The sequence below is a fragment of the Fukomys damarensis genome, unplaced genomic scaffold (genome assembly GCF_012274545.1).
Source record: "Fukomys damarensis isolate Sample0158 unplaced genomic scaffold, DMR_v1.0_HiC HiC_scaffold_18, whole genome shotgun sequence".
Taxonomy (NCBI): domain Eukaryota; kingdom Metazoa; phylum Chordata; class Mammalia; order Rodentia; family Bathyergidae; genus Fukomys; species Fukomys damarensis.
Window position 1 is genome coordinate 22,345,987 of NW_022900930.1, and position 9,511 is coordinate 22,355,497.

Here is a 9,511-nt window from a genome sequence, read left to right on the forward strand (position 1 = left end):
ATTTCCGGGGTTTTTTTTTGTTTTTTTTGTTTTTTTTTTTTTTTTTTTTTTTTTTTTTTTTTGGTACCAGGGATTGAACTTCGGTCCTTGTGCTGTCGAAGGTAGGCGGCAGAACCACTGCGCTAACTCCCTGGTCCTATGATTTATCATTTCTAATTGCATGGATCTGGGTATTTTTTCCTTCTTTTTGTAAGTTTGGCTATGGGTTTAATAATCCTGATTATACTTTCAAAGAACCAATTCGCTGAACTTTCGTATTTTTTTAGTCTCAATTTCAGTAATTTCCCCTCTGATTTTTATAATTCCTTTTCTTCTACTAATTTTAGATTTGGATTGTTCTGAATTTTCTAGGACCTTGAGATGCATCTTTAGGTAATTTATTTGGGAGTGTTCTATCCCTTTAATATTTACTTTCACAGCTCTGAATTTTTTTCTTAGGGCTGCTTTCATGAGCCTCATGGGGTTTGGTATATTGTACCTCCATTATCATTTGATTCTAGGAACTTTTAAATTTCTTCCATGATCCACCGATTATTCAATGTGTTATTTAATTTTCATGTATTTGCACAACATCTATCATTTCTTTTGCTGTTGACTTCTAGTTTCATTCCTCTATGATTTGATAGCATGTGGAGGATAATTTCAATGTTTTTGTATTTACTTAAATATACCTTCAGCCTAGTTTGGAAAATATTTCACGTGCTAGTGAGAAAAATATTTATTCTGTTGTTGTTGGGTGAAATACTGTGTAGATATATGTTAAGTCCATTTGTTCAATGATGTGATTTAACTCTGATATTTCTTTGTTGATTTTTAGTCTAGTTGACTTCTCTATTTTTGACAGTGGAGTATTAAAGTCTCTTGCTATAATAGTATTAGTGTCTATCGGTCTTTTTATGTCTGGTATTTTTTGTTTTATGAAGTCAGGTATGCCCACGTTCATTACAAACACACTTGCAATTTTTATTCCTTCCAGGTGAACAGTTCCCTTTACCCATATATAGTGGCCATCTTTGTCTCTATTGATCAGTTATGGCTTGAAATCTACTGTATCTTTAAATAAGGTGGCTACTCCTGCTCCTGCTTGCTTTTAGGATCTAATTACATGGGGTATTGTTTCCCATCCCTTTATTTTCAGTCTTTGTGTTTTCTTTTGGATGAAGTATGTCTCTTGAGGCAGCACATAGTTCAATTTTGTTTCTGATACTATCTATCAGTCTGGGTTTTGGGTTGGAAATTTAAGACCATTTACATTGAGAGTTATTAGTTAATATTTACTGAATCTTGTATTATTTTTAGGGTGTCACCGAGTATGTGATCTATTGTCTTCAAGTTCTGATAATCTGTTCTCCCATTGGTCAGTCTGCTACCCATGTATTACTTATTTCTTTCATTGAATATTTCATTGGTCAAGTCTGCTATCCATCCCTTCCATTGACTTTTTTATATCCCAAGTTTATGCTTGTTTTCTCTTCATAATTTCTATTTCCCTACCAAAGTGATGAATCATATCCTGTGTTGTTTTAACTCTATAAGCTTATGGCCTTGCTTTCTCATATTTTTTATTGTTTTTGTGCTGCGGTATGAAGATCAGTTAGGTAGGAAAACTCACTGTGGATATCTGGTTAATAAGATCCTGTCTCCCTGTGATGTGTTACTGCGTTTGGTTCTGTTTTGGTGTTTATACTTCTCTTCACCCTATTTAATGTAATATTTGAGGGTCTTCTTAGTGTTCAGCTTTCTTCTGGAAGCTTGCTCCCCAGCACCGCTCAGAGAACAAATGCTCTCAAGGAGAAAACAAATGTTGATAACACTCGTGTTTGCTGAGACAGCCGCCCTCTCCCCAGGAGCTGAGGTCAGTGTTCCAGACTGTCTCATTCTCTTCTCTAGTTTATCTTTAGCTTCGCTGTGATGTCTAGCTTTCCCACTGTCTCTTTCTGGACCCTTCCTTCTGTTTCTCTTCACTAAATTGTTGTTTTCCAGGTGTCTGGATTCCGGGTCCTAGAGAGGTTGACTTAACATCCTCATAAGTAACATAAAGATAGTTGTAGTTTTAAAGTCCAACCTCTACATTTTCTCAGGCAAGTTCCTTTACCTACATGTGTCTGAAGCTCACCTTTCTTCTCCGCAAAATGAAGATATCTGGACTGAGTTATTTCTATAATCTCATCCATATTTATAATTACATATTTTGTTGAACCTAGTCCCTTCTTTTAAAGTTATTCTTTCCTCCAGCAGCAACTAAAACATGGTAATTATTTGTCAAGGTGTTTTAAGTTTATATGCTACTACATTTTCCCTTCATATTTCACATTTTAAATATAAACTCAAACATACACTTCTGAAAAATTATTTTTCCAGTTTTCTTTAAAAACACTGAACAGTTTCTATTTATTTTAAAGGAATTTTTACATTTCAACTCTTTTGTAATTATTAAATAATCGATCTTATTTCCCTCTGCATATGTGATGATTTCTATTTGTCCAGCAGACATAAAGAAAGTGAATTAGGTCATTTGTACGAGAGAATTTGAGCCAGGATTTGGAATTGCTCATTCTTGACGGCTGTGCTGAGATCATTTCCCTCATTCTATTTTGAAGATAAAGTTTCTTTGTTACCTTGGATCATGGTTTAAATTAGGTTAACTTCCCTCCTTTTTCTGATTTATATGATGAGGTGATTGCTTAAAGATGGGAATTCTCCTAAAGTCCAGATCTTGACAAATAGTACGACTCTGTCGTCTAAGGCAGAACCTTGGGAGTTATCCAAGACTCCCCCCTCTCCCTTACCACACACATGTTCAATTAATCATCATAGCCTGATGATTTTTTTAAAAATCAGAACTTGTTTCGGGACTACAGAAAATCAGAAAGCATAGTGTAAGTAACAAATATGAACCAATCATCAGGTTTGTGGATTTATAGCATGTTGTCTCGTATATACACTTTAGGTATCTTTTTAAATAAGTAGATTATTACATACAAAGATTCAGCCCCTGTCCTGATTTTGGTCTTTTTCATTTCCATGGTCTTTGTATTATTACCACAGAGAGTGTTATACTGCATGTTTATCTATGCATATTTTATACTTTATATATTCATCAACTTGCTTATTTTATTCACATTGTTCTTGAGATCTGAGAACTAGATATTGAAGTCTAACCCACTATTTTGAAATGATGTAATATTCCATTATTATAAGTAATTATCACGTATTAATAGTCTTGACATTTAGATTGTTTCTACTTTTTTCTATTACAGATGTGCTGCAATAAATATCCATGTGTCTGTCTTCCTGTACAGACTCTGTACCGCTCTTCTCTGGAGTGCAGTAGCTCTGGTGCCCTGGAGTCCTGCAAATACCATAGTTACAGGCACCTCAAAATGTTGACCTCCTTTATTGGTGCAGGTGGCTGGGGCCTGAGACATTAGGGTTGTTTGATTAGCAGCCTTCTCCTCTTAACCAGCATATGGTGTCGATCATTTGTACAATGTCTAGTGAGGTATCTGACCCCCTATGTACAGAGGCTTGCTTATATAAATCAACCATAGGAGCCTATCAATATGCAAAGTAACTCTATGAGCTAGTATTATTTTTAATTAATATTTTAAAATTTGTATTAGTACATGTTTGCAGTACATAATGATTACATTCATCCTGGGGAATTGGTACATAACACATCATAAGGTCTATTATTATCCTTATTTTATAGACAAGGAACCTGAAACACAGAGGTAGTTATGCAACTTGACCAGATTAAGCCACGAGCAAGCTGCAGAAACCGTGACTAACACCTCTGTAGTGCTGAGCGTAAACTGCAGTGTTCCTCTAGGTAAGCAGTGAGGAGCGGGCTGGAGGTAAACGCACCTTCAAGTTCACTAGAGAAGGTCACATTGCTCCTCCAAAGGTTATACTCATTCACCCTCCCACAGAATCATGTGAGAGCTTCTGTGTCAATCTGACAGCTGAGTCAAATTTATGTTTTTGTTGTTTGCATTTTGTTTTCCTTGATTTACAAATGATTGAATGTATTTTCATAACTTTTACGTCTATTCATGTTTCTTATTTGTTACTTGACTATTCCTATCCCATGACCTTTCTCTTATTGTTTTTCTTACTAATTTCTGAGGGTTTATTATGTAAACTGGATATTAATTCTTTGTGTCACTTTTTTTGTGTATTTCTCCTTCCAGTTCCTAGGGAGAATTGATACATTGAACTAAAGTTTAAGAATTTTATTGCGAATACTATATTTTCATTTTAAATTTACTTTTAAAAAAGATGGAATCCCTATAAGTCACTATTTCTGAGAAAATCTATAGTCCCTGTACCGGCTGGGTAATAGAACTACCTCACTGTCAGATATCAGAGAAGGTTAATGATTCATCTTCCCAAGGTGGGTGAATATGACCAAGCTCCTGTGAAAAACATAGCTTATACTTTTATAAAATTTTTTGTTTTTATTTTTAGTATATGTTTGCAGTATATAATGATTACATTCCTCACGGGGAGTTGGTACATGTACAAAACACATCTTAATTCTTCTTAATTCTTTCTTAATTCTTTTGTTTCTGAGACTGGGTCTTGCTGTGCAGTTCAGGCTGGCCTTGAACTCAGCATGTATCCTAAGCTGTCCTCAAACTTGTGGCAATTCTCCTGCCTCAGCCTCCTGAGTGCTGGGGTTATAGGCATGTGCCACCACGCCCAGTTTAATACATTTGTCATCCCCTTTTCCTCCCTTTCTTGCCTCCCTCCATCTCGTGATCCCCTTGTCATCTGAGAAAGATCCAACTCCCACCACTTATATATTTAATGCATTACTATCTATAATGTCTATGGTTTTCTTGAACAAATCTAGGTTTGTTTGTTTCTAGTTAGGAATTATGAGCTATTTGTCTTTGGAACAACCAAAAATATTTTGATATTATAGAAAATCTCTGCCTGTGACAATAAGGACACTTTGAAACTTTACTACCATAATATGCAAAGTAAATTTTAACTTAATTCTTAGGGATGGACATACTCTAAATAATCTTTCATATCCTTTAAACACAGGGGAGTTGTAACAATAGCTTTGTATTTTCTGTATTTTCTTTTTTTTTCTCATTGAGTTTATTGGTACATTTTAGATGTACAGTACAGTTACATTCATTATTGGGATCTTGTACCTTTACATGACAGGTCTTGGTTCTCATTTTTTCCACTTACCCCTGCCCTCCCTTCACCCCCCTCCTCCCTTCCCTTTTTACTAATGCTTTATTTCCATTTTTTCATTTCCTCATATTTTTTCTTTTCCTTTATTTCCTTTCAACAGCACATATCTTCTCAAGTTGCCTGTTACTAATGGCCAGGCTTTCAGTTTTAATTTATTTTTCTAAACTTTTTATTGTGGAAAAGTGTTAGACTTAGGGAAAGTTTGCAAAAATTATATGGATTGTCCTTATAAACTCTTCAATCAACTGCCCTTACTGTTAAAATCATATACAACTATAGCATGGTTACCAGAATTAAGAAATTAGCATTGACACAGCTCTATGAACTACAGACTTTATATGGATTTACCAGTTTATCGTCATCCATCCCCAGGGTCTCATCCAGGGTCTCACACTGCACTCCTGCGTGCGCCTATGAAGAACAGGGTCTTGCCATCTGACCCCGATTGTTTCTGATGGGGGACAGTTTCTTGGTTTCCGCCTTTCTCATGCTGCTGATGATCTGGAGGGACCCTCGCCAGGTAAGTGCCTGGCCTGAGTTTGGTTGATGTGTTCCCATGACTAGTCTGGGGCTCTGAGTTGATTTAGAGAGCGTCACTGAGTGACGCGCTGTTCCCATCTCACGAGGAGGGAGAGGACGCCCTCGTGAGGTCACAGGTGGTATTGACCTTCATCATTTGGTGAACACCACATTTCTCAGGTGTCTCCGCTGCAGAGTTTCTGTTTCTCTCTTTTCCGCTCTACTCTTAGGCAGCAAGTCCTTCGGCCTGCTCATCATTGACGGGTAGGTGAGTGCATGTTCCTGTGGCAGGAGGCATCTACGAATATTGCTTGGAATTCTTTCAAAGGAAGATCCGTCAATTCTCCCCTATTTGTGTGTTTATTTATTCAAACCAGCACGGACTTGTATATTCATTCTACATCCTGAGTTATATACCAATATTACATTATTTATTGCACAGTTTAAATTGTTTCAGCATTGGTCACTTAAAGCTCTTTCAGGCTGGTTCCTGTGTCCCTTTGATATACGGTTTCTCTCAATAATTATAGCGCCCAGCAGTAAATGCTGCCCAAAACAGTTATTTCTGTAGATTTCCAATAGTGATTTTTCTATTTCTTCCCTCAATTTAATAAAGATAAACTAAAGAAAATTAGGGGGTATTATTTTTTCTTTGACACAGGCTGTGATCCTTCCAAATTTTGAATATTGAACCTATCTCCCCTCTCCATATCCAAGCTTTAAGAGATCTGGGTTTGAATTTCAGCTTTGACACTTCAGGCTATCTGTAGTTAGGCAAGATGTAAAATAGCATCTAGATTCAAAGTTCTGACACCAAATGTGTGGCATTTTTTCCTCTATACTAAATAATCCTCCAGCACTCTCTCTCTCTCTCTCTTTCTCTCCTTCTCCCTCTCCCTCTCCTTCTCCATCTTCCTCTCCCTCTGTCTCAATTTTTTGAGACAGGGTATCACCATGTAGTCCAGGCTGATCTTGGACTCACTTTGTTGCCCAGGCTGGCCTTGAACTTGAAGAGATTCTCCTGCCTCAGCCTCCCAAATACTGGGATTACAGGTGTGCAGCACCACACCCTGCTCCCTCCAGTTCTCTTGGAAACCAATTGAGTACCCGGAGTCAGCACAGGAACCCCAGGTTAAGGGCTTAGTCTCACAAGCCTGCCCTAATGTCAGATACCAATTGAAAGCCCTACGTTACCTCTTGTGCTTATGACCGACTGGCTATATAATTCAAGGGTTCCCATGATCCCCTCCTTGGGCTAGATAATTTACTATTTCGATTTATGAAACTTAGAACTACTCCATTCACGAATGTTGATTTATTAGGAATGATGTAGTGTTTAAGAATAGCCAAAGGGAAGAAGTGCGTAAGACCAGGGAAGGCATGCAGAGCTCTGTGCCCTGTTTTGTACACCATCTTCCATCGCCGCCAGGTGTTTAAGAACCTGGAAGCTCTCTGAACTCTATTGTTTAGGATTCTTTTGATATATAGGGATGATTAAATAAACCGCTGACCGCCAAAACTGAACCCCATAGCAAGCCCTCCTCCCTCATTTAGCCTCTGAAAGTCACCTCATCAGCATAAAATCGGGTATGGCCGAAAGGAATTCATTATGAACAACAAAAACACTGCTCTCAGCCCATCACTCTGGAAATACATCAACTACATTACAGAATTATAAAAATAGGTAGATGAATTGATTAGTGCGTTTAACGTTCCCAGGGCCGAAGAAGATGGATAGTCTTATTCTAGCCTCCACCAGCACTACCCTTGCCTCCATACTCCTGCCATTGCAAATCTGATGTGACCTCGTCTTGTTGAGACTTAGCTACTTCTGCCAGTTATTGTAAACAGTAGTTCCCAAGCCTGGCTTTTGAGTAAAATCACCTGAGGAAACTTAAAGATGAACGCCGTAAGTACGGATGGCCTCCGACTTGCCATGATTACAGCTTTCTGAGGGTGCACATTTGATACACAGTCGCTAGAAATTGGACTTTGAGTTTTTCCTAGATTAGTGATGTGCTGTACAGTTTCTGATTCTGGGCATCAGCCGAGGACCACGGCTCCTAGTCAGTCACACGAACATGAGTGTAAATAACAACACTCTGCAGCGTACCGTGTTACTAAGCCTTGAAGTTTGTTATGTTAGGTGTCCTAAATGCATTTTCAACTTACAACACTTTCATGTTATGGTGGGTTTATTGAAACATAGCCCTACCGTTAGTCAAGGAGCATCTATACACGATTTCAATAATGGAAGTTTTTCTTTGTTTTTGCATAATGGGAAAAATTACTCAACAGAAGACCTTTGCTTTTGAAAGGCAATTTATGCTCAATGGTAGAATTACTTTATCATTTAACAAAAGTTTGAGGCTGAATCCTAGCAAAGAGGTAAGAAGAGTGGTTACTTGGATATCTAGAAGTCTCACTTTCCTCAGGGTATAAAGACGGGGGTCAGTGATTTGCTGTGCTGGAAAATGTACAGTGATTTGCTGTGTCCTTATGCAGAAGCTGTACTGAAAAGACCTTGCATCACCCTCTCCAAGAATTACTCAGGGACATAGTGTGCAACAATGGGGCTCAAATGGAATAGCACTCCCGTATCTGGGGCAAAAGACCTGGAAGAGAGAAGGAAGCAGCTGAAGGCAGAAATATTTTTCTCAGGTCCACCTGCGATTTTGGGCTGGGCAGGGACTGGCAGGAAAAATGGGCTCTTTCTGTTGTTGGATGCAGACACCCATCATTTTCTGGGGACCCACCAGTACTTCCCTGAATAGTGCTCTAAGACTTAGTTATAGGAAGAAGAATCTTTCCAGCAGTAGACTGTTAGAGCCTTGTCCTATGGTGGAAGTGGTTACAGAAGTGGGGATTTTAAGTAGACCTTTCCCTTGTGTTGGAGTCTTGGCCTCCAGCCAGTCATCAGTCCCACACCGCTGAATCTGCCTTTGTTGAGGGGTTGGGCCCATGGGAACCAGTGTTGTTGTACTGGGCCGTTAGGAGTCTCTTTTTCTCATCTTTGCCTTTGATCATACTTATTTGAAGCAACCCCTGGACTGTTTCCTTCTCTTTTTAGAGTACATTTTATAAGAAAAATTTCAGTGTGTGTATGTGTGTGTGTGTGTGTGTGTGTGTGGTGGGGAGAGGTGTTAAAAGGCCTGGAGATATTTTCATCAGATCCTCAAGTTGAAATGACAATTTGCTGTACACATAATTTTATGCTCAAACTTGCTATTGATTCCTCTAACTCTTTGATGCTAGGGTTACTGTGGAAAAGGCTAAGTCAAATTTAACTCATATATATATATATATATTACCTGGTTTATTATTTTTATCTCTGGAAGCTTTGAACCTTTTTCTTCATGGCTTGATATTCCTCCATACCACTGGAAGCTTTCACTAGCCTTATATCAGTTCTTCATCTTTCATGCTTTCTAGTCGAGCATGATTGAACAGAAAGCCACTTTTTTTTTAATTTTATTGAGTTTATTGGTACATTTTAGGGATACAGTACAGTTACATTCAATCTTTTCATTCTCACATTTTTTTCTTTTCCCTTTTTGTTCTTCCCCTACACATCACACCTTCCCTACACCTTTAGCTCCTTTCCTCCCATTTCTAAATGTCAGTAATCTTATTAGAATCTTATACATTGTTGCAGAATATTCACACCAGGGGGACTATTTGGTATTTACACATGTGTGACTTATTTATTTCACTTAGGAGTATATCTTCAATATGTATCCATTTTCCTATGAATGAATCTATTCTCTCTCTCTTTATG

At 38.0% G+C, this 9,511-nt stretch overlaps 1 protein-coding gene across 5 annotated transcripts in view; it reads left to right on the top strand.

The window, feature by feature from the left end:
* Positions 1 to 9,511, top strand: part of Enpp6 (ectonucleotide pyrophosphatase/phosphodiesterase 6) — a 251,160-nt gene that overhangs the window by 78,732 nt on the left and 162,917 nt on the right. For 3 of the 5 annotated variants that reach the window (XM_033765423.1, XM_033765421.1, XM_033765422.1), the window contains 2 exons: positions 3,713 to 3,832; positions 5,587 to 5,734. The exons of 1 other annotated variant lie outside the window; for it this stretch is intronic. The gene's annotated coding sequence lies outside the window, so the exon portion shown is untranslated. The remainder of the gene's footprint in view (positions 1 to 3,712; positions 3,833 to 5,586; positions 5,735 to 9,511) is intronic. One more of the 5 variants, XM_033765424.1, reaches the window with a different exon arrangement.